Below are 26,307 nucleotides of genomic sequence, written 5' to 3'. Positions count from 1 at the left end.
GACATTTTCTGCAGAGATTTTAGTGTTGATGGAGACAGTTTTCAAAGGAAAGACCTCTCTTTTTTTAGTTAGTATCATTAGAATTTTGAAGATTAAAATAGAGATTGAATAAAGTTGATGCTCAGGGCTTATTCTTACTGTGGCCTACATTATACTTTATTACTAACAACAGGCAGATTCTAATAAGGTAATTAATCTGGTGCCCCTGGATACTGTATGAGTGAAACAAATGTAAAGCGGATGAAATGGGGTGGTTTGGAAAGGAAGGGTAAAGAAAAGAACAGTTGTTATTTGGTTATGCATGATTTGGTGACAGGGTTTATAGTTTTTATTTTGCAACACTGTAAGAGAAAACGGTATTGTTCAAATCTGAGTGCATACATAATAAAGAAGAAAACCTAAAATTAGGCTATAGATGGGGATCCACTACCACAAATATCCCAAAGAGCACTTGGGGCCTGATCCAAAGCCCATTGAAGTCAACCGAGTCTTTTCATTTAATTTGATGGGCTTTGGATCAAGCTTTGAGTCAAACCACATCCTCAAATGAACGCTGTGTCCTTAGTTAAAATAAAACATTACTGACAGCCCTTGCTTAGTATAGACGCTCCAAGTGAATCTTTCCCCATTGTTTAATACATAATAGAGAGTATTTTAACCTTGCAAGGGGCCTCAAAAATATAAAAAAGATAAAGCTTCATCAGTGGACAGTGCCCATTAGCTGTTCTGTGCTGTGGCAATGATTAATTCCCAGGGAATCATCTTGACCTGTACCTTTCAAACCCATTTGTCTGATAAGAGCCACAGTGACCTCAGTAAAATAATGTTCTTTTTCTTATATATTTTACACAACATTATTCACAACCTTTGTACTCACAGCTCAGGCTATCACTTCTCCTCAAGTATTATTTTAGCAATTTTACCTGCAACTCTCTGAAGAGTTTATGAAATATTAATAGCACAAACCAAGATAATATTAAGGAAAATGTGATGAGTTTTTTAGGTACATGGTTGTAGATATTATAGTTTGACATGGTGGCCCTAAGGAGAAAGCAGGTCTCCTAAGGAGAAAGCAGGTCTAAGTCTCACAGAGATGCAGGTTACATTACCATCAGGTTACAGTTAGCATTACTTGTAATGAATGGTGAATCTGCTGTTCTTTACTAACATTCTTCTCAAAGCCTCCTTTCACAGCCCAATAGTTCACAATAGGACCCCGTTGAATAAAACAGAGTTGTTGTGAAATATCAAAAGTCTTCATGGGAAGTTACTCAAAATCTCATGACAATGCTCACGGTAACTACATATTTTCCTGTTTTTCATTACTACACACAATAATTGATCCATGAGAAGGACTTCATAGTAGATTCAATGAGTTGATAATAAACTCATATTTTACCAATGGGGACTAGAGTTCATAAGCAGAGCTCTGCAAATATTTCACATTTAATGTGAAATTCAGATTAGTGAATTTGATAGGTTTGCCATGTACAAATGAGCTCATAAAATCTTCTTTTCACAATTTATATTGCTTTTCATGTAGTGAAAATGAGATTTGAGCATTGGAATAGAGATCAGATACTGAAAGTCAAAATTTCCGGTATGGTCATAAATTCTGTGCAAGTCCTGAACATGGATGTACTCTTGCCAAGCCCAGTTTTCTATCAGTCTTTGTGTTCCCATACATTGAGGGAATTGCTAATAAGCTTTAGAGATCACCAGTTCAAATCCCACACAGGATACTAGTGATTTAAAGTCATTATTATCTGAAGGCTGTTTGGCTTATTTGAAATGAGTTGGTGGTCTCTATCTAATGCCTTTTCGATATGTAAACAACCCCACACCAAGCAGTAATGAACACATTATTGGCAGTCTCAGCAGAAGAGCAAAGCAAACAGTGGCTATGAGCTATCTTTTCAGAAATGGAGGCAATCTCTCCAGGACAGGATTGAGCAACATAGTAGAAAAGAGAAGGGGAAACTTCCACTACAGCTACTGGTGATGGAATTATTCTTTGGATCAAGAACTTCAGAGCTGTCAGTTTGGCAACTTTCATTCGAGCAAAACTTATTTTGTAACTGGTTTTGCGTGCAGATTTTTAACATTCTCAGAGTTTGGATTTATTTGGATTTGGGATTTTGATTTGGAAGGGTGGGAGGAAACATACAATTTCTTATAATAAATTATAATTCTCTCCTGATATTTCCTCTGTTTCTGCCATACAGAAGTACTTAACATAGTGGGCCAGATTTTCAACCGGTGTAAACTGTTAGCACTATTGACTTCAACATGTAAAAATATATATTACCATTTACACTAGTTGAGGATCTAGTTGAGGATCCCAGGATATTTAAATCTGAATTATAATTGTATTAGATATAATTTGCACAAGTATCATGCTGTCCTTAAATTAGTTTAAGGGCCATTTTTTCACATGACAAGTACACAGCTGAATGAATCCTGCCACTGTTAGGGATGTACAGGTTGTACAGTGAACTGCAGAGAACCATTTGCAGGTACTAAAAATTATCTATTCTCTAGGATAATCCTTCCTTCAATTATCCACCAAAACTTGGACATTATACATAATATGAAAAATAGGCATCAAACATTTTGTGTATGCCAAAAGAATTTCTATGTCTATGGGGGCCTTCCTGCAAATGTTCTATGGTCAGGGCCTGGGATTTAAAAAAGCTTTTAACAACTGCAGAGGAAAGTGTGATGGTATGTACTAGGCCTTTTGTAGCCTCCTGCTGGAGGCCCTGCATTCCTACTACACCCTGCCCCAGGAAATGGGCAGTGAAGATGGGTCCTGTAGGCCTGCCTATAGAGGCCGTATGGAAACAGTCAATCAGAGACCAGCACTCTCAGATAAAAGTTGCTGCAGGGCCTTAGAAGTTCAGTTCTTGGCTGGTTTTGGAGGGGCAAAGAAGGGTGCTTCTCTCTGGCCAGAGGAGTCTGAGGGATAATTAGAGCTTAGTTCTGGCTGCATTTAATTAAGCTGGGAGTGAGGTGACCTGAGACTTTTAAATTTAAGGTGAGGGGTGAAGATAAAAGATCCAGGTGAGGCCCAGAGAAGTAGCAGCAATTAATTGAAGTGAGTGGTACATGGTTGTTGTTTATAGGGTCCCTGGGTTGGAACGTGGAGTAGGAGGTAGGCCTACCCAACCACCAGCAAAGTGGTGTAAACCCCAAGAAAGGGACAAGGTTCATTGGGAGTGTAAACCCTGAGAAGGGGGAGAAGGGTCATTTAGAAGCTTGAGCAAAGGACCTGGAGAGGGGCAGACAGACAGTTTTGTTGGACTCTTTGCTACCCTGGGAAAGGGTTCATTTTGACTGTGTGACCTGGCTGGAATGCTGAGCAACTGAAGACCTACCAAGCGAGGTTGACAATCTACACGGGGTGTCAAATGTGGGGAAAGGCCAGCAGGAGGTATTCAAGAGGTGAGTGTCCTCTGTACATTTGTGTTATAATTTCGTGGATGGGGGCAACATGTCAGAGGACTACATAATCATTATTTTGAGCCCCAAATGATGCCTCAGGATCATCTGTAAAATAATTGCACTGAATACACTCGTCAACCCCCACAATGCATTTTCTTCTGGGATTTCTGAAACTAAGCATATGACAATCTGCCTTCTGCCTCAAACTATAGGCAATTAGAGTAAAACACTTTAGCATGTATCTTGTCACACTTTGCTGAAGCTACAATAATTTCTTAAGATAATTATACTACTTCTTGGTTTCCTTTTTTTAGTTGATTGATATCAAACTAAACCTTTCCTTCTTTCTCTTCTTTGCCCTGCCACACAAATTAGTTGACTCTTCAGATATGAGTCAGATCTTTTGTTTGAGTGTCATTGGTGAAGTGACCAGAAGGACACACATCCAATAATTCTAAAATGGAGCCATACCTAGCAGATGGTATAATGGGACATTCATAACTTAGATTATGTTTGGATGTATATTTATATTTAAATTTTTAGTTTGATGCAATGGGTATGTATCCTCAGGATGGATCATTAGAAGTGTTTGAACCATGAGCACCACAACACAGATTTGTCACCTGAACTGAAGTTACTTATTTGGCTGGTAGCAATAGTAGACTGTTATCTTCTAATAGACCACCTGCTAGAGGAGGACATGACTCACACCCTGCCAGTGTACTACACCTGCACACAAAACAAGGGTAGTTTGTCATTTAGACACTGAATTGGTGCTCAGGAGATTCAGCTTTGGTTCCCAGCTTGGCTAAAGACTTTTGTGTGACCTTGGGCAAGTCATTTAATTCCTGTATTAAATGAAGATAATACTTTAATTCCCAGACACTCTTTGTCTTGTGAATTGAGACTGTAATCTCTTTGTAGTAGGGATTTTCTCTTAATATGGTCTGTACAGTGTTTTGTGGACCCTAATTGGGGCCCTAACTTAGGTAGACTTTCAGGTGCTAATGTAATACAATAACATACAATTATAACTAACAGTTGTAGGCACAAATGCTAATTTACATGTGTAACTGAGTGTTGTAGGGGTTTTTTAATAGGCTTTAAGGGTGATGTGCACTTTTGCAGATGCATCTATCCCACCCACATTCGAAGTTTGTCTCTTTTATGTCTTTGTATGTAAACCCCTGCAAGAGTTACATCTGAAATTGTCAGAGAACTTCAAGCTAGTTTCCTTTATTCCTTTGTTTTATGGAACAACATATCAGCTTGCAATCTGAATCCCTACCCATTCTTTACTCCTCCTTAGACTTTTGGCTTATCCTCTTATGATTGTTCACCACAACTGATTGGAAGAGACATTTCTGTTCATGGTTCTTGACTGAGACTGAATGGGAGGGTAAAGGTTCCTGAAGTTACGTATCCTTCTGTAGCACTGGTCAGAAAATGAATTTCCTCTACCCTATGCCCTGAAATATTTTGACTTTTCAGCAAAAAATCAAATTGAACATTTTGAAAAAACACATAATTTTGTTTCAGAAAGGCTGCCATAGCCGCATGGGAGTTGTAGTTTGGGTGCCTGTTCTCTTCTGTGGGCTGGCTGGGGTATATTTACATCTCTCTTCTTTCCAAACCATTTTTTCCAGTCACTTAAACACCAAATAGGCTTTGAGGATTGGTTGCAGTCTAGGAGATGAACCACTGAGGACAGAAAACTATGATTTAATGGACATAATTCAAAAACTTATCTATATAGTTCAGAGAGCACATTTCAAAGACAAGATTATCTGGCTGTATCTAGTTTTGGTCAGGCCCTTTGGAGGGATTTATGACACAATTTTTCCTTTTTGCCGAGGAACAAGAATTATGGGTAGGAAATAACCTTGGATTGAGTGATCACAAATTGATTCAGTTTAAATTAAATGGAAAGATAATCAAAACCAGGTTGTCAACTATGGCTTTTGATTTCAAAGGGCAGACTTTTGGAAATTAAGGGACTTAGTTAAAGAAGTCAGCTGGACTGAAGAACTCAAGGACTTAAATGCAGAGGAAGCTTGAAATTTCTTCAAATCCCCAAAAAGGGGGGGGGGGGGTAACTTGTAGGAAAAGTTTCCAGACCCAGCTGGAAGAATAACCACCTCAAAAAGGTTATTAGGGGTAAGGAGAGAACTTATAGGGAATGGAAAAGGGGGTTGATCAGTAAAGAAAACTACATAGTGGGGGTTAGAAAATGTAGGAATAAAATGATAATTGCTAAAATTGCTAATTGAATTAGCTCTTGCCAAGATCATTAAAATAAATAGGTTGTTTTAATTATATGAATAAAAAGAGACTAAGGAAGGATGAGGTTGAATCACTATGCAGTGTGGAGATTAAAGATAATCTAGGGATAGCCAAAAACTAACAAATACTTTGCCTTGGTTTTCCATAAGTAAGATAATATGGACCATATGCATGAAGGCAGCACAGCTGATAGAAATGGATGTCAGAAATGGATATTACCACATCTGAGGTGGAAGAAAACTTAAAGAGCTTAATGCACTCAAATTGGGGGGAACTAGATCACTTCTATCCCAGAATATTAAAAGAACTGGCATGTTATCTTGCTATCTGGTGGCAAGGATTTTTAATAAATCTGTCCAGAGTAATACCATATGAACAGCTAACGTCATATCTATATTTAAGAAAGGGACAGAGGGAGTGATCTGGGCTATTACAGATTCTTTAGTCAGTCCTCAGTAGGATGCAATGTTTTAGAACAAATTGTGAAAGAGAGAATAATTTATAAAGTTAAAAGGCAAAGGGGATATAATGCAACCTAGGTTTACCAAATGTAGATCATGTTAGACACCCTGATTTTCTTCTTTGAGATTTTTGAGATAATGCAAGTCCAGTAGATCTGATATACTTGGACTTCAGTAAAGCATTTGGTATGGTACCACATGGGAAACTATTAGTTAAATTGACCAGTTGGGGATCAGCACAAGAATTATAAGGTGGATAGGGATTTGGTCCAAGGGGAGAAAGCGATGGGTTGTGCTGTAAGGTGAATGATCAGACTGGAAGGAGATTACTAGTGGATTTCCTCAAGGATTGGTCTTGGAACCAATTTTATTAAATTTTGGCACAAAAAGTAGGTATGTGCTAATGAAATTTGCTGATGATACAATTTTGGGAGGCATCGTCAATGTACAGGGGGATTGAAATGTTATTGAGGAAGATCTGGATGATCTTGAAGACTAGAGAAATGGGATTGTAGCAAGGCGCTGTGGCCTTCTTTGGCGCCTGGGCCCAAGGAAGGGTCGCGATACCCCTACTGGACAGAACCGGGCCCTGCAGGCCAAGCCACCCAGAAGCAGAGAGGCAGAGCCAGGGCCAGGGAGGGAAGTATAAAAGGCAGGCCCAGCAACTCAGTCAGGCGGAAGTAGCTGCCGGAGTCAGACATGTCTTCCCAGGGGTTGTGGTCTAGGCCTGACCCAGGCCCTACGGCTGTTTGGCGCAACCACCCGGCCAGCTGGAGCTTCCAAAGCTTGCCTGGATTGCCAGATCCGAGTGGGTAGGACTGGGTAGGGCCGCCGGGCCCGAGTGACTGGAGAGGGCCGCTGGACCCTAGTGACTGGAGAGGGCTGCCGGACTCTAGTAGCTAGGAGTAGCTACCTGAGCCCGCTGGGTGGGAGAAACCTCCTGAGGCCAGCCCTGACCTGGAGGAGCTGCCTGACGGGGAGGACCCACCGGAGTGGACGGAACCCCATGGACCAGAGGAACCCCTGGAGCCCTGTGACCTGGAGGAGCTGCCCTCCACCGACGACCCCGAGGAGTTTCTGGACCTGCCACCGGTTGATGGTGAGGGACTCGTAGAACACCTGCTCGCCATCTACCCCAGTGACCTGGAGGGAGACGCTTGGATGCAGGTACCCAAGGATTGGGTGGGAGGAAGTAGCCTAGGGACAGTCAACTAGAGAGCGGCTGAGTGTGACTGAGTCAGTCAGCGCGTTGCAGCTGGATCACTGCTGATTCAGTGGCAAAAAGCTTTGCTTTCCTTGGCGTGGCCTTCCTTGGTGCCTGGACCCAAGGAAAGGTTGCAACTCCCCTGGCTGGACTGTGCCACCAGCCTACAGGGATGAAATTCAATAGTACAAAGTGCAAGATCATGCACTTGGTCTAATAATAAAAATTTCTGCTACAAGCTGGAGGGATCATCAGCTGGAAGTAACAAAGGAGGAGAGAGATGGATGTGTGGGTCGATCACAGGACAACTATGTGTCACCAATATGATGCAGCTGCAAAAAAGGCATATGCCCCCTCAAGTGGCATAGTGCAGCGTTGACGGGAACACGTTTCCCATCAGCACAGCACAGTGAAGACGTTGCGTAGAAGAAGAGTTACGAAGTTGATGGGAGTTACGCAAGCTATGCAGAGTAGCTTGCGTAACTTCCATGGACTGCTGCTGAATTTCCAGGTAAGTGAAGACCTGTCTTAGGATGATTGGGGCAATAGAGGGCCTATCTTATGGGAAGAGAGTGGAAGAGCTTGGCTTGTATAGTCTAGCATAAAGAAGGTTGAGAAGGAATGTAGTAGAAAGTGAGAGCCTGAGCCCTAGTATAACAGGCCTAGATGTAAGATATGAAGCCTGAACCAAAGTCTGGCTTTAGGAAACAGCAACTGTTTGCCTGCTTACAAGTTCACTGACTGATACAGGAACTTGGCAGAAACACAGCATTGTTAATGCATTGGCATTCCTAAGGAGCAGTAACAGAAACATAATATTGTTAAAAGCAATAGTAGTCCTAACTCCCCCAATATATGGTGATTGCATAAACACAATCCTGGGAGACCGTACCTATGCTCCACAAACAGACATACAATATAGGGAGGCAGAACAGATTCACCCCAAGATACAGTGGTGCATAAACATAATCATGAGAGACAGTACAGAGGCACCCTTACCTTAAGATAAAAGAAACAGGATGATGGATGAAAATGTGTTTGATTTGAAAGCAATCGCCGACATCAGAGATGCAATGTGAAACTTGTTTGTATCAGGGTATAAGAAGGGGATCCTAGCAGGAGCATCTTTGTCTGGCCTAGGGGTTAACGGAAAGTCCCGCCGTTAACTGAGCTGGTCCATTGTGACGAGCACACACGTCCTAGTGTACCTGTAGCTCCTATGCAACGCTAGTACCATGCTTTGCTTGCAATAAACCTGGCCGAGTGCCTTCGCTGCTTATCGGAGTCTGTGGTAATTTATGTGTCGTGCTTAACAAGGTCTATCCATTTAGCTAACTGCAAAAAGCTGAGGCAGCACCCAGAGGGGAAACTCACACCAGCATGCATGCCATAACTGACTGACAACAGGGGATATGATTGTTCTCTATAAATACTTAGGGGTGGGGGTAAATACCAGGGAGAGTGAGGAGCTATTTAAGGTAAAAGTAAAGCTAAAGGGGGTTGGACTAGAAGACCCCCTGAGGTCCCTTCCAACTCTAATATTCTGTGATTCTATGATTTTAAAGGACAATGTCATCACAAGAAAAAAATGAATAAAAAGTGGTAATCAACAAATTCAGGCTGGACATTAGAAGAAAGTTTCTAATCATCAGAGGGTTGAGGTTCTGGAACAGTACCCCAAAAGGAGTTGTGGGGACAAACAACTTAATTAGTTTAAGAAAGCTGAACACATGTATGGGTGCTATTGTATGATGAGGTTGCTTGTGATGTTAGAGGGCAGAGCTCAATAGCCCTGGGACTCACTTTTGGTTTGTCTTATATTACTAAATGCTTCTATTACTCATGCTTCTGTGTTTCAGATGGCCACCAGCAGGGGTCAGGAAGGGATTTTTCCTCCCAAATATATTCTGGGAGGACTTTTTAAAATTTCCTTCCTCTGAAGCATCAAAGATGGCCACAGCTGGAGATTGGACACTTGGTGGGGTGGGCCAGCGCTCTGAGGTGGCACTGAACAAGCTCTCAGATGCTTGGCTGGATCTTACTCATGTGCTCAGGGTCTAACTGATCACCACATGTGGCGTCAGGAAGACATGACCTTGGGTTTTTTTTTTCCGCTTTTCTCTGTAGTGTGTGCGTGTGGGTTACTTGCCAGGATCATCTGGGTAGATCTCACTTAATCATTTCCCTGCCTTTGTGGGGGAGGAGACCTCAAGTAGTGGTATACCTCAGTCCCTCTGTTCTCTGCCGGTGGCACATAATAATCTAGTCTCCTGTGGGTTGTAATAGTTTGGTCTTATTTTGGTTGTTGGGGCTAGTGTGCAAGTGCTGGGTGGTGTTGGTGGCTTGTGATACACAGGAAATCAGACTAGATGTTCTAGTGCTCCCTTCTGGACTTACTGTATGACTGTATGACTTTCTGTTACCCAGGTGCACAGAGAGAAATGAGAAAGTGGCAGAATATGTTAACCAAATAGCTGTTGCAGACTCAGATTTCTGACCTGAATCTCTAATTCTAGAGCTGAAGTGAAATCCTGGGCAGAATCAGTGGTAGTGACTAGTAGTGTATGTGTTTTTGGTGCTCTTGAAAAGAAAAATTACTGTCCAGGCATGAAACAGCCATTGGCAGCAGACAGTGAAACACTTAGACATGCAGAATCAGACACAAAACCAGTCTCATAGACTCATAGACTCTAAGCTCAGAAGGGCTCAATATGATCATCTAGTCTGACCTCCTGCACAATGCAGGCCACAGAACCTCACCCATCCACTCCTGTAATAACTCAGCTATAGGTTAGAGGTTTATTAAAATCCTCAAATCGTGGTTTAAAGACTTTAAGGTACAGAGAATCCACCAGCAAGTGAGCCATGCTCCATGCTGCCGAGGAAGGCAAAAAAAACCCCAGAACTTTGCCAATCTGCCCTAGGGGAAAATTCCTTCCCAATCCCAAATATGGCAATCAGTTAAACCCTAAGCATGTGGGCAAGACTCACCAGTGAGATACCCAAGAAAGAATTCTCCATTATAACTCAGAACCTACCCCATCTAACATCCCTTCACAGGCCATTGGCATACCTACCTCAGTAGTCAAAGATCAGTCAATTGCCAAACTAGACTGTCCCATCAGATCATCCCCTCCATATATTTATCAAGCTCAGTTTGAAGCCAGCTAAGTTTTTTGCCTCACTGCTCCCCTTGGAAGGCTATTTCAGAACTTCACTCCTCTGATGGTTAGAAAACTGTGTCTAATTTCTAGTCTAAACTTCCTAATGGCCAGTTTATATCCATTAGTTCTTGTGGCCACATTGGCGCTGAACTTAAATAATTCCTCTCCCTCCCTGAAAAGACTCCAACAGGCAACTTTCAGAAGGAATTGTTTCTGAAAGACTTGGGTTAATTGCTTGTTTGACTCTGAATTACCGGGCTTGAAAAGTTGGAATGAATTCTTTTAGTTACCTACAATTTATAATATTACTGTTAAACTGTTAATTTTAATAGCTATTTTCATTTTTGGGGCGAAGGAGGAATTATTGTGATTCCTATTAATCAGTTTTTAGCAACAGTTACTAAATCACGGTATCTGAAATAGTACAATATTCCCCTAGACTTAGAATACAAGATAATTGTGGGTAAATATCTCCTCTTTTTTTTAAATAGTGACAGTAACCACTGTTTATAGGCCAAGAAATAGAATTGATATACTGATTGTTTTATTTGCTTAGGGATGTAGCTATGTTAAATTCACCACACAGTTTACCATATACAAAAATAGCTAGGTATTAACTACCTTCTAGATGTATAACTGATCTGAAGAATGGGTTTTACTGCCAACTCTTTTTTGAAGAATAGAATCATAGAAAATTAGGGTTGGAAGGGACCTCAGGATGTCATCTACTCTAACCCCCTCACTCTTCTCTTCTGCAGACCAAATAAGTCCAATTGTCTCAGCCTCTCCTCATAAGTCATGTGCCCCAGCCCCGTAATCATTTTTGTTGCCCTCTGCTGGACTATCTCCAATTTGTCCACATCCTTTCAGTAGTGGGGGGCCCAAAATTGGACACAATACTCTAGATGTGGTGTCACCAGTGCTAAATAGAGGAGAATAATCACTTCCCTGAATCTGCTGGCAATCTCCTACTAATGCAGCCCAATATGCTGTTAGCCTTCTTGACAACAAGGGCAGACTGTTGACTCATATCCAGCTTCTTGTCATCTGTAACCCCCAGGTCCTTTTCTGCAGAATTGCTGCTTAGCTGGTCGGTCCCCAATCTGTAGCAGAGCATGGGATGCTTCCATCCTAAGTGCACGACTTTGCACTTGTCCTTGTTGAACCTCATCAGATTTCTTTTGGCCCAATCTTCTAATTTGTCTAGGTCACTCTGTATCTTATCCCTACCCTCCAGCATATCTACCACTTCCCCCATCTTAGTATCATCCACGAACTTGTTGAGGGTGCAATCAATCCCATCATCCAGATCATTAATAAATATGCTAACCAAAACCGGGCTGAAAGCATGCGTAGTTTATCTGACAACAATTATGTGTCAATGTGCTGAACTTAGGAAATTTCTCCATTTTAATTTATTCATTTCCTGAGATGTTGCCTGTAGCATGTGTGTGTGAAGGGGTGGGGTGGGGAGGTGGACATCTTAGGGCTTCTACTTATGTGCACCTTGCAGTGGAATCTGCCTGTTGGAGCTTAGTCCCCACTTTCCCCTTCCTCTCCCTGATTCTTTTCTCTGGCTGAGTTTGGGTGGCCATTTTAATCACAGATTTATCACCATCTAGGCAATGTCTTGTGTGAGCCTAACCTACAAAACAGATATACTAGGGAAATGTGTAAGATGGTAGTTTTCTAGCTCTTTTCAAGAGCTGTCATGAATAAAATCCGGCTTAGTAAGTGATTTATTTAAGGAAGGGAAAATAGAATTGGAAGAAGCTCATGTACAAGTGGAGCAAAGGTATAGTATGAAGGTCTGACTGAAGGGTCCTGTTAAGAACAGTTGCAAGAATAACATCTAAACACTGAACACCAGGCTACAGTCTAACATGTTTCCTGGTGTACTTGCTTTATAGTTTGGCTCCGACAAGTCAGTTTGTATGATAATCAGCTATTTAAACAAATCATATGGAATATATGCCATACTTACACATGTTGATTTAAACCATTATTACTCTTTCTATTATTATACTATGGCAGTGACTTGGTCCTGTAGCCGGGAGGGATGGTTCCCTTCTGAGAGGGACCCAGAGGGAGAACCAAACCCACCCTGGCTGCTAGAGCCCAGAAGAAGATCACCTGGCCGGAAGCAGGGTGGCAGGCCTTTAGAAACCGGGCCACCACCTGACCGGAAGCAGGGTGGCAGGGCCAGGCCTTTAGAAGCCGGGCGGACACCACCTGACCGGAAGCAGGGAGAAGGGGCCAGGCCTTTAAAATCCCGGCCCACGAGCTCAGTCAGGCGGGGATGGCCGAGGGAGAAGGATGCCTCTCTCTGGAGGCTCCATGCTAGAACCAGGCCTGAGGCCCACGCTGAAGGGGAAAGGCCCATCTTAACCCCAGACTGGGGACTGGCGGAGAACCTACCTGAGTCCCCTACTGCCTGGGAGTCGGAGGGGAGCCCACCTGCATCACCCGCTGCCAGGGAACCCGAGGAGGATAGACCTGAGCAGTACCGAGCCTGGGACCTGGAGAACCTACCGGCCCTACTGGCGGCCTGGGGGCCGGAGGACCTGGAGGAACTCCCCTCTGAGGAGGAGCCCATGGAGTTGCCGGAGCTGCCACCGGTGGACGAGGAGGGCCTGATGGGACTACCACATCCTGGCGACCCGGAGGAATCAGGTACCTGCGGGTACGGGGAGGAAGAAGCCCAGGGACAGCCCTAAACGGAGGCTGAGTACGGGGCAACCCGGTTGGCGTGTTGCGGCAGGAGCCCCGCCAACGCAGTGACAGGTATCCCTGCCACTGCTAGGGCCCTGGGCAGGGACGCAGTGGAGACGGGTGGGCCTGCGTCCCCCTCCCCCCTTCCCGAGCCACCCTGGGAGAACCTTACCCTCCTTACCAGCCCTGCCTAAGGGCCAGGCGCTAGACTATTTGTTGCCTTACCAGCCTTGCCTACGGGCCGGGCGCTAGACTGCTTGTTTACCAGCCCTGCCTCCAGGCCGGGCACTAGACTGTCTGTTGCCTGACCAGCCCTGCCTAGGGCCGGGGCGAAAGACTAGGCTCCCCCGCAGGGGAGAGTCAGGAAGAGTGGTCCCCTCTAGAAAGCACTCAGAGGGGAACCCCCGACGCTGCCCCCAGAAGGGCACGTTTACAGTCCTATGGACGTAGAGTAGCCATTTAGGGGTACATTTTTAAACCCGCGTAAAGTACAAACTCAAATCTTGTTAGGCAATAAAGGGCTTTATGTATAGATCTTGAGCAGACAACTTTAGGACACCATGTCTCTAATGGTCATGTAGTGTAGTTTAAGTAGGAGCAGCAAGTCAAATAGCTCACAATAGCCAACACTCCCCCTTGTTGTATCTTTACTAAAATCACCTGTGATTCAAGATAGTCTGTTTGGACAAGGATTTTAGGTATTCTACATGTAGCTTTATTCTATTGTCAGCAAATATCAAAATATATTAAAAATTATTTTCTCTTGCTGTTAGCTTTCCAGAGATGTGATAGCATAACCACTTTTTCAGTTCTCTCATTTTGGATGAATTTCATTCCACCGATTAAGGGACCCATACGTGGATTCTAATTCTGGAAGGATTTTTTTAGCAGGAATATTTCTGCAAGATTTCTTTATGCCTTTTGATGTTGTCATTGCCCATTTGTGGTACATGGCAGGCCCAGCTCACCCAAGAGAGTATCAGGATATTTGTTTCACATATTTGTATGTTTGAAAGATCATTTCTCACTATCAGAGTGTAACACTGCCATAAAACCATGCACAGCCATGCCTGTCAAAGATGGATGATTCTGAAAATATCCAAATATGGAATCAGAATATATATATTTTTTTACCTCTGAATCAAAGGCATGACTTGGAACTAATGGTGTTTAGAGGATTTTTTTTTCTAATAGGATTATATTTTTAGAAGCAATTTTTGGCACTATTTTCATGCAGTAACATTTTGCACAAACTTGAAGCTAAATCCAAACAAATCTTTTTGCTCAGCTGCCCATTTTCACAGCACAGCAGGGGCAGCAATAATGAAGCTTCACTCTCCACTTCATAGCACTCTTCTGTAATTCCCTCCTCCCCAGCACTGCCTCAATATCTACAGAAAGGAAGGGACTAGGTTAATGCTTCCCTAGTAGAATGAGATTTATATGGGGCACAGCCTCACATGAGCTCCAAGTGAGGAATTTCCTGCTGCTGTTGAAGTCAATGAGAGTCAAATGCTCAAAAGTTAGGAAATGCCAAAATTAGGTTGCCCGTGCAATCTTAATTTGGCCTCCTTGTGCAAATTCATGATGCTACAATCTTCAATTACATGATCACATACTATTTTTTTCTGCAGGCCCCCTGCATCATTCAGTGCACAGGATGGACAGTGATCACAGAATAAGCAGAATTCAATGTTTTGTGTTATCTGGATAGTTCAATGTGTTGTGTGTCTCCAACCCACATTTACTGCACACTTTCAAACCTTGCTCTGAAAAGAGAATTATTAACTTCATGGGTTTTTCTGTGGCGCTCATCACTATCATCTTTGTAGGCTTGTCAGGATTTGATTTCAGTCACTAAAAGTTGGTAGACATTATTGAAGAAAATCACGGGGGAACAGTCAGCACACTTGCAGAGTTTGGCGTCACTGGCCCTGTGGCTGTGCGCTCATGGGAGTGAGCAAGTAGGACTGTGACAGCCACGCTGCAGAAGTCTCCCTGCACAGCCGCAGGGCCATTGACACCTGATCCCTGCCTGCACAAGGTGCAGGGGGAGCCTGCAGCCCTGGTGGGGTGGGACAGAGCAGAGACCCCCCCCCCACAGGACAATGAGGATGAGGAGCCTTATTCTGAGGGGACGCCACACTGCTGCTGAATAGTTCCATCCCCAGGCAGGAGCCATTCAACACTGGGGTGGCTTCCCCTGAAGATGGGGACTCTGCCTCCTCCTTAGGGAACCCCCTCTCTGGGTTATCTGCTCTGCCTTAGCAGGACCACAGCCTTCCCCACATCTTGTGCTTGCAGGATCAGGCATCACTGACCCCACAGCCATGCAGGAGAAGCCCTCTGCAGCCCTGCTGTCATGGCCCTGCCCACTCACTCACCAACCAGGATTATGAGAGCAGTTACCAAACAGAAACTGTTCAGCAACACCCCACAGCTGAAGGGTCTTCCTCCTCCTTGCAGACCTGGCCAGGGGTCTCTACTCCAGCCTCCCCTGCACCTTGCATTCCTGTGTCTTGGGCCCCTCAGCTGTGCAGGGAGCATGTTGCAGCCCCACTGTCAGTGATGCTCTAACCTTAACCCCCTCTCTCCCCACTGCTACTCCCCCTCCTGCTTAATTTCCAACAACTACAAATATCTCCATTTTTATTTAAGATTTTTCTATTTGTATCTATTTTTAATCATTGATATTTTAACCTAATTTTCATCAAATTTTATCAAGCCTAAGTATTTGAGCACTTCACAAATATGAATGAATTTATTTTCATAATACCTCTGAGCTGAGTGGGTGTTGTCACCACTTCACATATGAGGCACCAAGGCACGGAGAGGTTAAGGTCAACAGTGTTCACTAATTTTGGATGCCCAATTTGAAATGTGTAGGACCTGATATTTTTGGAGTACTCAGCATTATAGAGCATTTTCTATGCTCAAAGCTCGACTCCTGTTGACCTCAGCTGTCTGTTCAGCATGTCTGTAAATCAGACCCCAGATTCCTATGTCAGGCATCCACAAAATGAGAAACACATGATTAGTGGCCCCCCTCTGAAAAGTGTGGTTTAAGTAGGTAGACTAGCTTCACATAAGAGCGCTGTGGCGTGGGCAGTGATTGATCTAATTCTCCAAGGCAGCATTTCACTGCCTTAACTATGAGACATCCATTCTCTTCCTGCAATCCCCTGCCTCATGCTCTAAATACAGGCCAACAAATGAGGCAAAGTCATATAGACAAGTCTCCTTCACTAATGAGGGTTGCCTCATTCATCCACAGAGCAGGTCCACTAGAGGGGAATGGGACAGTGAGTTTGACAGGTATGTCACAGATATTCCAGCAGAGGAATAGTGAGACTCAGGAATATGAGATTCTATTCCAGGTGCTGCACAGACTCTTCTCTGTCCATTTCCCCCACAAGCAAGACCCCTTAAGCCCTATCCCCTCCAATCTGTCGCTGTCCCAATTGTCTTTTCTCCACTACTGGCTCCTTGTCACAGGTCCATTTGCCTCCCCTAGCGAGTTCCAGGCTTCTCATTCCATGCCTAGCAAGTCCTAGTCACAACTCTCCAGACCCCCGTCTCTCTTCCCATCCAGTCCCAGTCCCCACCAGGCTCCTCATTTGATCTCTTCTCCACCCAGGCCTGTGGATTCCCTCACCGCATCCCCACTGGCTCAGAGTCCCAATCTCAATGTCTTCCCCTCAGCAACCTGTCCCAGTCTCTTTGCCCAGCCAGTCCCAGTTCTCCCCCATCATCCCACCTCTTCACTGGACCTGTCTCCATTTCCCACTCACCTCCTTCCCTTCTACCCCACTGGTTCTCAATTCAAGGCTCTTGTCCAGTCAATTTCCCACCCACCTCCTCATCCAGTCTGCCTCCCCCCTTCACCGCTACACTGGCTCACCACTGCCTTGACTTCCAGTCTCTATCTGCTTGCCCAGTCAGTCCCAATCTCCCACCCCAAGTACCAGTGCTATTTCCCTTCTTCCCACTCACCAGCCTCGAGTCCTAATCTCCCCCACATACCCCTAGGCTCCTTGTCCCAATCCACTGCCCTTATCCCTGGTCTGGCTCTCATCCCCTCTGCATTTGAATCAGGAAGCTTGCTCCTCCATGCTGCTTGGGCTGAAGGTGGGTGTGGGGATAGAGACATAGTTTGCCTGCTCTCAGTTCAGATATACCAACCTGGACTCGGCACAGCCTGCAGTAGCCTAGCGCTGCAATTACAAAGAAAGTCTGCTCAGACCTGGGCTGGAACATGTTCAGTGTGGATAAAATCTTTGGGAAATTTAAGCTGCTAAAATCTAAGAAGTTTCTACTGAGCATGTGCAAACTGCAATTTTTTCAAAGGCTTATAACTTAACCACATTTGAACAGATTTTCAGGAGGATGGTAACATTTCAAGTCCCTGCTCCAAAGCATGGGAGAGCTAGAGTTTTCAAAGACAACTTTGTTTTGCCTATGTTAAAAAAAATCTGGCAATGTATTTTTTTCCTGACCATTTTAGTTGAAAATAATAAAAATCAGACTAATGCAGACACTCGGTATGGTAACTTTCAGCCTAAATGGTTAAAGTTTGATAAATTTACAAGGACTGAAAACGGATCTTATAATGGGATGTACTTCTAGAATGACCTTTAATTAGAGGAAATATTTATTCTTATCAAATGTGGGAGGTTTTCAGTCTTCATTTAAAAAAGAATAACTGGAGATGGTTGAACATCTTTCATTAAAACCTTTTCTCCAATGAAAATGGCTTTTCAACAAAAACAAATATTTTTGGTTTTTTTCTTATTGAAATTTTCCATTTTGCAACTAAATAAAATAAAAATGTTTGGGTTTTGAAAAACCAAAACTCTTTTGTGGCAAATTAAAGGGTTGGGCAGAGGGGAGGGGGGGAGGGAATTGGGGGTTGTTTTGGTTTTTTTTTAATTCCTGAGAAAAACAGTTGACACTTTTCAACCAGCTCTAGAGGTAGTGATGTTAATTGGACTATTGCTCTCCTGAATTGAGGCTGCCTCTAGATGTCACTGTTTCTTTGTGGACTAGACCATATGCTGTCCTCTGCTCCTGCTCAGGGTAGCAACATGAAGTAGCATAGATGGAGCAAAAACAGTGGAAGCCTGGAGACAAGCAGCTCCAATGTATTTTCTCCCAGTCTCCAAACAACTCACGGGCTCCTCTGTGGGATCAGGGCTCCATATCCCTGCAGGCAGGGGACTCATGGAGGATGGGAAACTGGGGATCAGCTGCTCTATGCAACATGCTTTCTTTGGGGGGTCTCATAGGAGCCATGCTATTTAGAGGGAGCAAAGGGATTATTTTGAGGAATGTGTTGAGCAATACATTTATAAGTTTAAATTTGTGAGCTCAGTGGCTTTTTCACCTGAGCTTGTAAGAGTTCATTGACTTCCTCTCAAATATTACTATCAAGTATGTGAGTGCAAAGGGCCTCAATTAAATGCTGTACTAAACAAAGAAAACTTCTAATATTTTCCAGCCAATGATCTTCTGGAATGAAGCCAAAAGCTTATCCCCCTCTTCTATTTATAATAGTATTTCATTAGAGCAGCTCATCTGGTTTGGTGAGAATAAAAACTGATTTAAACCATTGCCTAAAATTCAAATTTGAATCAAACTTTTGTTTCAAACTAAAAACTTTGGAATATTTAAAAACAATAACAAAACCTCCCAGAAATTGCACTTTTGATAATGGTGGGGGTGATGGTTGGTTTTTGTTTTTGTTTTTTGGGGGGGCGGGGTTGTTTTCGTTTTTGTGCGTGGTTGTTGGGTGGTGGTTTGGTTTTTTGGATGGGTGGCTGGTTGTTTTGTTTTTGTTTGTTTGTTTATTTTGACGTGGTCTGGATAGACTACTCATGGCATTTTTGACTCAGCCAATATTATGAATTACTGGAAACTTCTTTAAAAGACAGTTCTTGTTAGCTTTCCATTCTGACTTTTAGGCAAAAATTTCTGATTAACTTGAGATAAGCACAAGAGCATTTGTATCCAGACAGAACCAAATCTCCAAACCCTTTGATGTTCACCCAGCACTACTGATAAATTTTTTTAGTTCAGAGTATTTGAGGCGAACTTTAACTTAAATTTGGAGAAGTCAGCAAAAATTTTAGTTGTATTCAGAGGTGATATTGACCTATGTACTTGTCTCTGAACTCCTGTAGTTTTTGTTTAAGTTGTAACAGCAATATTAACTGAACATCTGAAATAAATATAGGATAATCCAATATTCTATATGCTGAATCTACTTCAATGACCATATTACTTTGCTGTACTTCTTCCCTCTTCTGGTTTATATATACTACATTTGAGCCGCACAAATCTTTCGTTTCTGTCTATAAATATTGTGCAAATATAAAGGGTAATCCATGGCCCAAATGTTTTTTTTCCTACACACTACAACTTCTCATTTTGTTTCCCTTCCTTTATTGTATGGTATAGGTGATTTTTATAATAATAATTTTGTTTCAGAAACAGACACTTCATTTTATGTTTTCTCTCTAACATGCTCCTTTGATTGAAACAGTTGATTGAGCTAGTATTAAAGCTGGTTGACAATAGGAGCATCCATCTCATGGGAAATTCTGATATCTGAAATTTAATTTCATCCTGAATTGGGATGAAAAGTGAAAATATTAAGTTTTTCACAAAATGGAAAGTTCAAAAAAAAATTGTTCAAAAATGTCTAAACATTGCATGTTGACACTTCCATCAAAACTAAACATTCTGACATTCCTGAATTGAAATGTGCATTTTCATTTGTTGAACTGAAACTAGTTTGTTTTAGCTTAGTTCATCACTGAACAATGTCACCCAAGCTGCTGTAACATCTCATAAGTTGTATAAAAAGTGTCTCTTGTCCCTGTTCTCTACAGACTGGGTTCTCCAGTCGGACTACACATCTGATTGACGCACTGTGATAAGGTGACTCCCTACACGCGCTATATCAGTTTAATCAGAGGGAACACTGTGGTGCATCATAGAAGTAGTAGTCCCCATAGTGAGCTCAGCTCATAGAAGAAAATAGGGGTTTGAGGCAGCCAACCTATAGCTCATATGAATTACCACAGTAGTCAATTAGACAAAGATTAATGTTGAGCTCCTGGGAAATATTTTGATTGTTTGTCAAACTGGTATGTTTTGATCTGGGTCTGCTAGGCTTGAAATGAGGAATTTAATTTTGATTTTCCATCAGGAAAATTGAAAAACTTCCCATGGACATTTTTTGACTTTTCAGAAACTGTAGTTGATGGGGGAAAAAACCCTTTGATGGAAAATTCCCAAGCATCTTTAGGTAGATGAAAAAGAAATGCAAATCAAAATTCCCATTTTGCTGCCAACATTATTTCTTGCAACTGCTGTCCCAAATTCTGTTCATTAAAGTGTTCCAGGAAGATGTTTTAAGAAGTGTAGCATGTGTTGTGTGTGCACGTAGGAGGAGAGGACACACTGTAACAGCAAGTATCTGGATAATTAATGGATGATGGTAGTGGAAGGAAAGAAGCAAAGATTATTTAGTATCCTCAGGCTTACACTTTAAACTTGTAAGACCATATTGCATAAACTAAATGGAAGAAACTGATGTGTAGGAAGGAATAATTGAAAGCTGCTTTATTCATCTGAGCATATATTCTTAATTATTCATTGACAGTAAACCTGCAAGTAAAACACACCCACTAATCTTTAATCTGACAAACCCTCAGTGCTCCCAGGACCATTCAGGAGGTAAAGAGGATTAACAAAAAGAGAGATGGAGTCAAGAAGGATGTATAAAACGTACTTAGAGTTCATTAAGAGTATAAATTGATGCACAGATTTAACAAATTATACTAAATAATTCAGTTTCATTTAGTTGGAACTGCTGTTTATTTTGATGCAGTACAGAATGATAACAATAGATATTGCAAACAATTAAAAATCTTTAGTATTAATTCCTCCACTCTTGTCATCTGCAACTGGCCTCTTGTTATTAGAAGAAACAGGCAGATGTATTTTAAATGTTTCTTAGGAGATTTCCCACATCAAGATTTTTTTTAAAAATAGGATAGTTATGGTCCTGACATTGGTAGCAGATTATTGACAAACAAATTAATCACTAGATGGTCCAGTCATCATCAAAATATCATTAAAAAAATAAAACAGAGGCTGATGAATTTAATTGAATTATCTTATGCACTTCTGTGGAAAAAGATGGGCACTATTCATTCATTTCTTAAAGGATATCTTTCACAGTTCACATGACAATTTGCTTTGTCTTGACTTAACATTATGTTGAGGAAAGTCAAACCTGAAGTGCTGAGATGTACTCATCTCTGAGTCTTACTAAATAAGATGTTTACCATATATGAGAGCAAATTAAAAGGTAAATGTGAAGTGTCTGGCCCAGATTCTCAGTTGTGCGCATTATGACCTGGGTTCAGCTGAGGGGACAGTCACAAGGGAGCCATTTGAGACCCCCTGATCCTGGGTCTAGTTCCATGCTGGCTAGCTCAGTACCATAATTTAAAGCAATCCTGAAGCTGCTCTAAACTTTGACAGGCTGTGGTTCCCAGGGACCAGTATACCATCCGGAGACTTCTGAGCTATCTGGTGAAGCCAGCTTTCCGGCAGCTTGTGTTGCCACAGCAACACAGAGCAGGCAAATTATGGGCCAAGGAACTGATTGTCTGTGCCTCAGGCTGTTGGACCCTTGTATATAGTACATGAATGTCTCCAATTTCCTTCAGTTCTCCAAAAGCTATTGATAATGTACAAATAAGAAAAGAAAACAAATCCCCCAGGTTAGGGTTTTTTGTTTTGTTTTGTTTTTTACTTTAAATGTTGTCTGTCATGAGTTATTTCAGATGTACCATTTCTTCAGGAAGGCTAGCAAAATAATTTTTAGCTCCTTACTTATGTTGTCACTCTGTACACTATGTATCAGCAAACTCGATGTCCAGCCATTGGGACAAATCTGGCTGTGCTGGATGTTACACTAACAGAAAGGATCTGTATCTTATGACTAAACTCATCAGGAAGAGTCACAATAAATTGCATTCAAATCAAATGTGACAAGAAGACGGGGAAAAGACAGGAAGAACATTACAATAATATATTTTAAGGTTTCTAAATTTATTTTAAATCTCCAACCTTATTAAAGAAATATTGTTGAGAGATTTTTTTAATATTGCTTTGAGGTCATTACTCCATTGAACACAATGGAAATTATTCCCACTTACTTAGTGGGCTTTGAATCAGGCCCTAAATGACTACAGGAAAAATTACCTAATAAGAATACATATAATTAATAAGTAAATTATGAAACTATATTTAAAAATACCATCTGAAAATATTAGTCTCCAATGATATGTGTTTGGGAGCCATGAAATCCGTGGTGGCTGCCATTTTAGTGATCATTCTAATAGGAAGTGCAGCTTTTTGCATCAAGACTGGAAGATGTAAGTGAATGTGCCTTATGTTCCTTTTTCTTCCCTTCCACAGACTCAGAACAGTCTCTCAAAACACCCACAAAGAAAATAGTGGGCTCAATCTTGCAAAGTGCTTTGTTTGACTGGGGGTGCTGAGTGCTCAGCATCTTGTGACTTTGAGCCACTAGAGCTTTCTTAAGGCCTTGACCCTGAAGATAGTTATGTGCATGAGTAACTTTACACCCACACACATGTATTTCTGTTAGAAATGGGTCCATGGAACTGTCTAGAGCTACTGTTCCCTACGTAGGTGATTTCAGTTCCCTGCATCACTCCCAAAAGTTCTGATTTTCCTGTTGATATAGGAAACATAGCTACTTTGTTATTTCACAATTAAATCTTTCATATATATGGTATTTAGAAGAAATATAGTTTTAGTTTCGATCAAGTGATCTGTGACTGTTCTGCATTCCACTGCAGTTTTCTTTTAAGGCTCCTAAGTCTGGGAGACCCTTTGACTTAGTCATCAGCAGTCTCCCCTGAGAGCTTGCTCTTTTTGAAAAGTGGTGGTACTTTGAGGAACAACATAGTTTATCTCAATTCACCTACTGCAAGTGCTCCAGAAGCACAATTTTATATCTCTGAATATTGGAAAAACACTATGACACTACAGCCCTGTTATAAATCATGAATTAAATGATATATATGTAATTTTCAGTGGATTATTTCAAAGCAGAACACATTAAAAAGCATCAAGTAATTTAATGTTGGGAGGGGGAGAAAATGGCATTGTGGCTCCAGCAGAAACATATATTTCAATCTCTCTTCTTTCTTTCCTTCCTTCTTCCCAGATAACTGATCTTCCAATCAAACAGGAGGACAGTGTTGGCTCCTAATCATTAGCAAATGCATGAAGCTGATAAAAGGAGATAAGGAGGTGGGAGGAAATTTATTCCTAAAAACTAAAATTAAGGGCAGCATCAACAAACAACTAAAGCACTTTCTCCTCTGAATGTGAGTGTAAGGGAGACTCTGAATTAAATTTAGGGCCAGACTCTCAACTGATGTAAATCAGTTTAGCTCCACTGCAGTCAATGGAGTTTATACCATTTGAGGATCTTGCCTCCATTCCCTAACTTCACAACACAAAACAAACTGTTTTGATCAAGAATTTTTACATTAATGGCCAATGGGGATGTCTGGAGTCCATTATTGATGGTGATTGTAACTACATCCCTTTGAGGGGGCAAAATGACCGTCATCCATGATAGACGTGCGATCTCATTGTAATCTGCACTTCTGTATTCTTCTCCCACAACATCCCATCTCTTGCTATATTCTGTCACTTCATTACCACCATGATTTGCCTTTTCCTTATTGTCCTCATAGATAAAATTCTTGTCCCTTTCCCAGTCATCTTGTGCCTTGACATCTGTAACTCTTCCTTTCTGTTTTTATTTCCCATCTTTCTCCCTCTGCAACATGTCACTGCTAAAGTAGTTTTCTTTGCTCACCTTTTCACACCATCAGCCCCACTGCTCAGACCCCTTCATTAGCTTCAAATTTTCATATCGAATTCAAGCTCATTATTCTCATCCTAAAGGTTCTACATCATCTCACAATATGGTTTTGTTTCCAGAGGAATACCTGAAATATTCTAAATTTGTGGCGGGTCTTCACTGGTCCAGAATGCCCCAGATAATCAATGCAGAATATCTGGAGGCTGTCCTGGGAAGGAAATGTATCTGATATAGTCTGAATTTTTTTAATATGTGCAAGGAACCAAATTCAGACCAAGTATAAAGAAATCTTCCTTCTGAAGTCTTCTCACACAGGTATTGCCACATCTTTTTTTCCCCATTTGATCCACTATCTACTAAATTGCCCTGGTTCACCAGGCTACCACCCTCATTCAGATTCCCTTCTTAAAACTCACATCAACTATGACATCCAAAAGAAATGACAAGGCCATGACGTTTCACTTCACAAGGAAGAAAAAACCTTGTTCGGAGATGCTGTATGCACAACTTTGCTGAGTAGCCACTTAATCTTGTGGTCATGATCCCCAGTTTCATCTACTGTTTTGCTTGTCCTGTCATTGCATTGTGTGAAATTAGGCCTAGATGCTGCAATCTGATCCATACAGGCAGACCCTTACACCAATGTAGAGGTCTTTGAAGTCAACTGGGATCCCTATGAAGAGGTCCATCCATATAGATCTCGTTGCAGAACTGGGTCCTTAGATAGCATGCTCTTCAGGGCATGTTAGGTGCTAGTATACTTTAGGACATGACACATTAATAGTAATAATAATTCAGTGGTACCTGCACATGCTTATGCTGTTTGTGTTTAGGCCCATACTATCAAAGCTTGCTAATAGTTGGGGCAGTCTGCTCCCTAAGCCCTGACCGCAGTGAAAAACATGCTGACTGGCTTACTTTGAAAGGGATGCAATACTTGGCAGCCTTTAAAATCAAAGGTGCTGTCTAGAAGACTTGCTTCTATGATTAAATAAGTTCCTATTTGCCTGAAGATTTGATTTGTCATGAAAGTGTTTAGTGAAAAATGTAGCTGTACCTTGTATAGTGTGCACTTTAGTAACATCATAATATATATTCAATAAAATACTCTAAATATGAATCTTTCAAAAATGATTTTATGAAAATAGTTGTAGTACACTTTTTTAAAATAGTTTTTAGAGAGCAACACAAATCACATGCAGAGCCCTCATATAGGCCTTCATAAAGAAATACGTGCTTTGCAGGGGAGGAAAGCTTTAAAGTCACACTGAAGATAAGTTACAGCATGACGCTACTGTATGTTTAGCCTTCCAAATACATGAAGCAGTATTTTCATTTCCAATTTCACTGATCCCTGTTAGAAGTTTTCACTGAAATATGCCTCCTTCTACCACACATTTATTCACTTGTGGCTAGAAAGTGTACTGTATTAAAAAGTAAAAATGTAGATCATGTGAGAATATTCAATACAGTCAACTTGTTTTTCAGAAGTAGTCTTGAGTTATTTCAGGGTATGGATTAAAATATATTGGTTTACAAATATTTTCAGGTATAGGTGGATTTCAAATTTGGACTTAAACAACATACGTAACAATACATTTTTTTTATATTCCTTTTAAATCTGAAGGATCCTAAAGCATATCCCAATCTGGATACATACAGCACCACTGAAATAAAGACACCTGTTGAACAGAGGGTGGCATTTAGTTACCACACATCATGTAATATGAGAGTTAGGGAATGTCAATTTTGACTAAAGATGCATCACATTTTACAAAAAATGCTTTGCCCCTGCTTTTGACCAAGCAGAGCAGTCACCGATCTGCTTTGGGTTTTGTATAGATGCTGAACATCCACAACTACCCCTGGAATAAATGGAAGCTGTGGGTGCTAAGCACCATTGAAAATCAGGCCACTTGAGTACATGCCAAAATCTGTATTTAGGTTCATAATTTAGGTAACTATGTTTGAAAATGTTGATCTAAACCAATTAACCAGTCAAACAAAGTGCCTTAACAATACCACATCCTCCCTAAGCCCACCAACCCTCAGCAAAGCATATGAACCCTCAGCCATATCTGTACTACCACAGATCCT

At 41.7% G+C, this 26,307-nt stretch overlaps 1 long non-coding RNA gene across 1 annotated transcript in view; it reads left to right on the top strand.

Moving 5' to 3' along the window:
* The window catches only part of LOC137156782 (uncharacterized), a 119,085-nt gene that overhangs the window by 75,916 nt on the left and 16,862 nt on the right, over window positions 1–26,307 (top strand). The window lies entirely within an intron of this gene.

The sequence above is a fragment of the Emydura macquarii genome, unplaced genomic scaffold (assembly GCF_026122565.2).
Source record: "Emydura macquarii macquarii isolate MOO-44397 ecotype Brisbane River unplaced genomic scaffold, CSIRO-AGI_Emac_v2 contig_1477, whole genome shotgun sequence".
NCBI classification, from domain to species: domain Eukaryota; kingdom Metazoa; phylum Chordata; order Testudines; family Chelidae; genus Emydura; species Emydura macquarii.
This window is presented reverse-complemented; position numbering and strand designations above follow the sequence as displayed.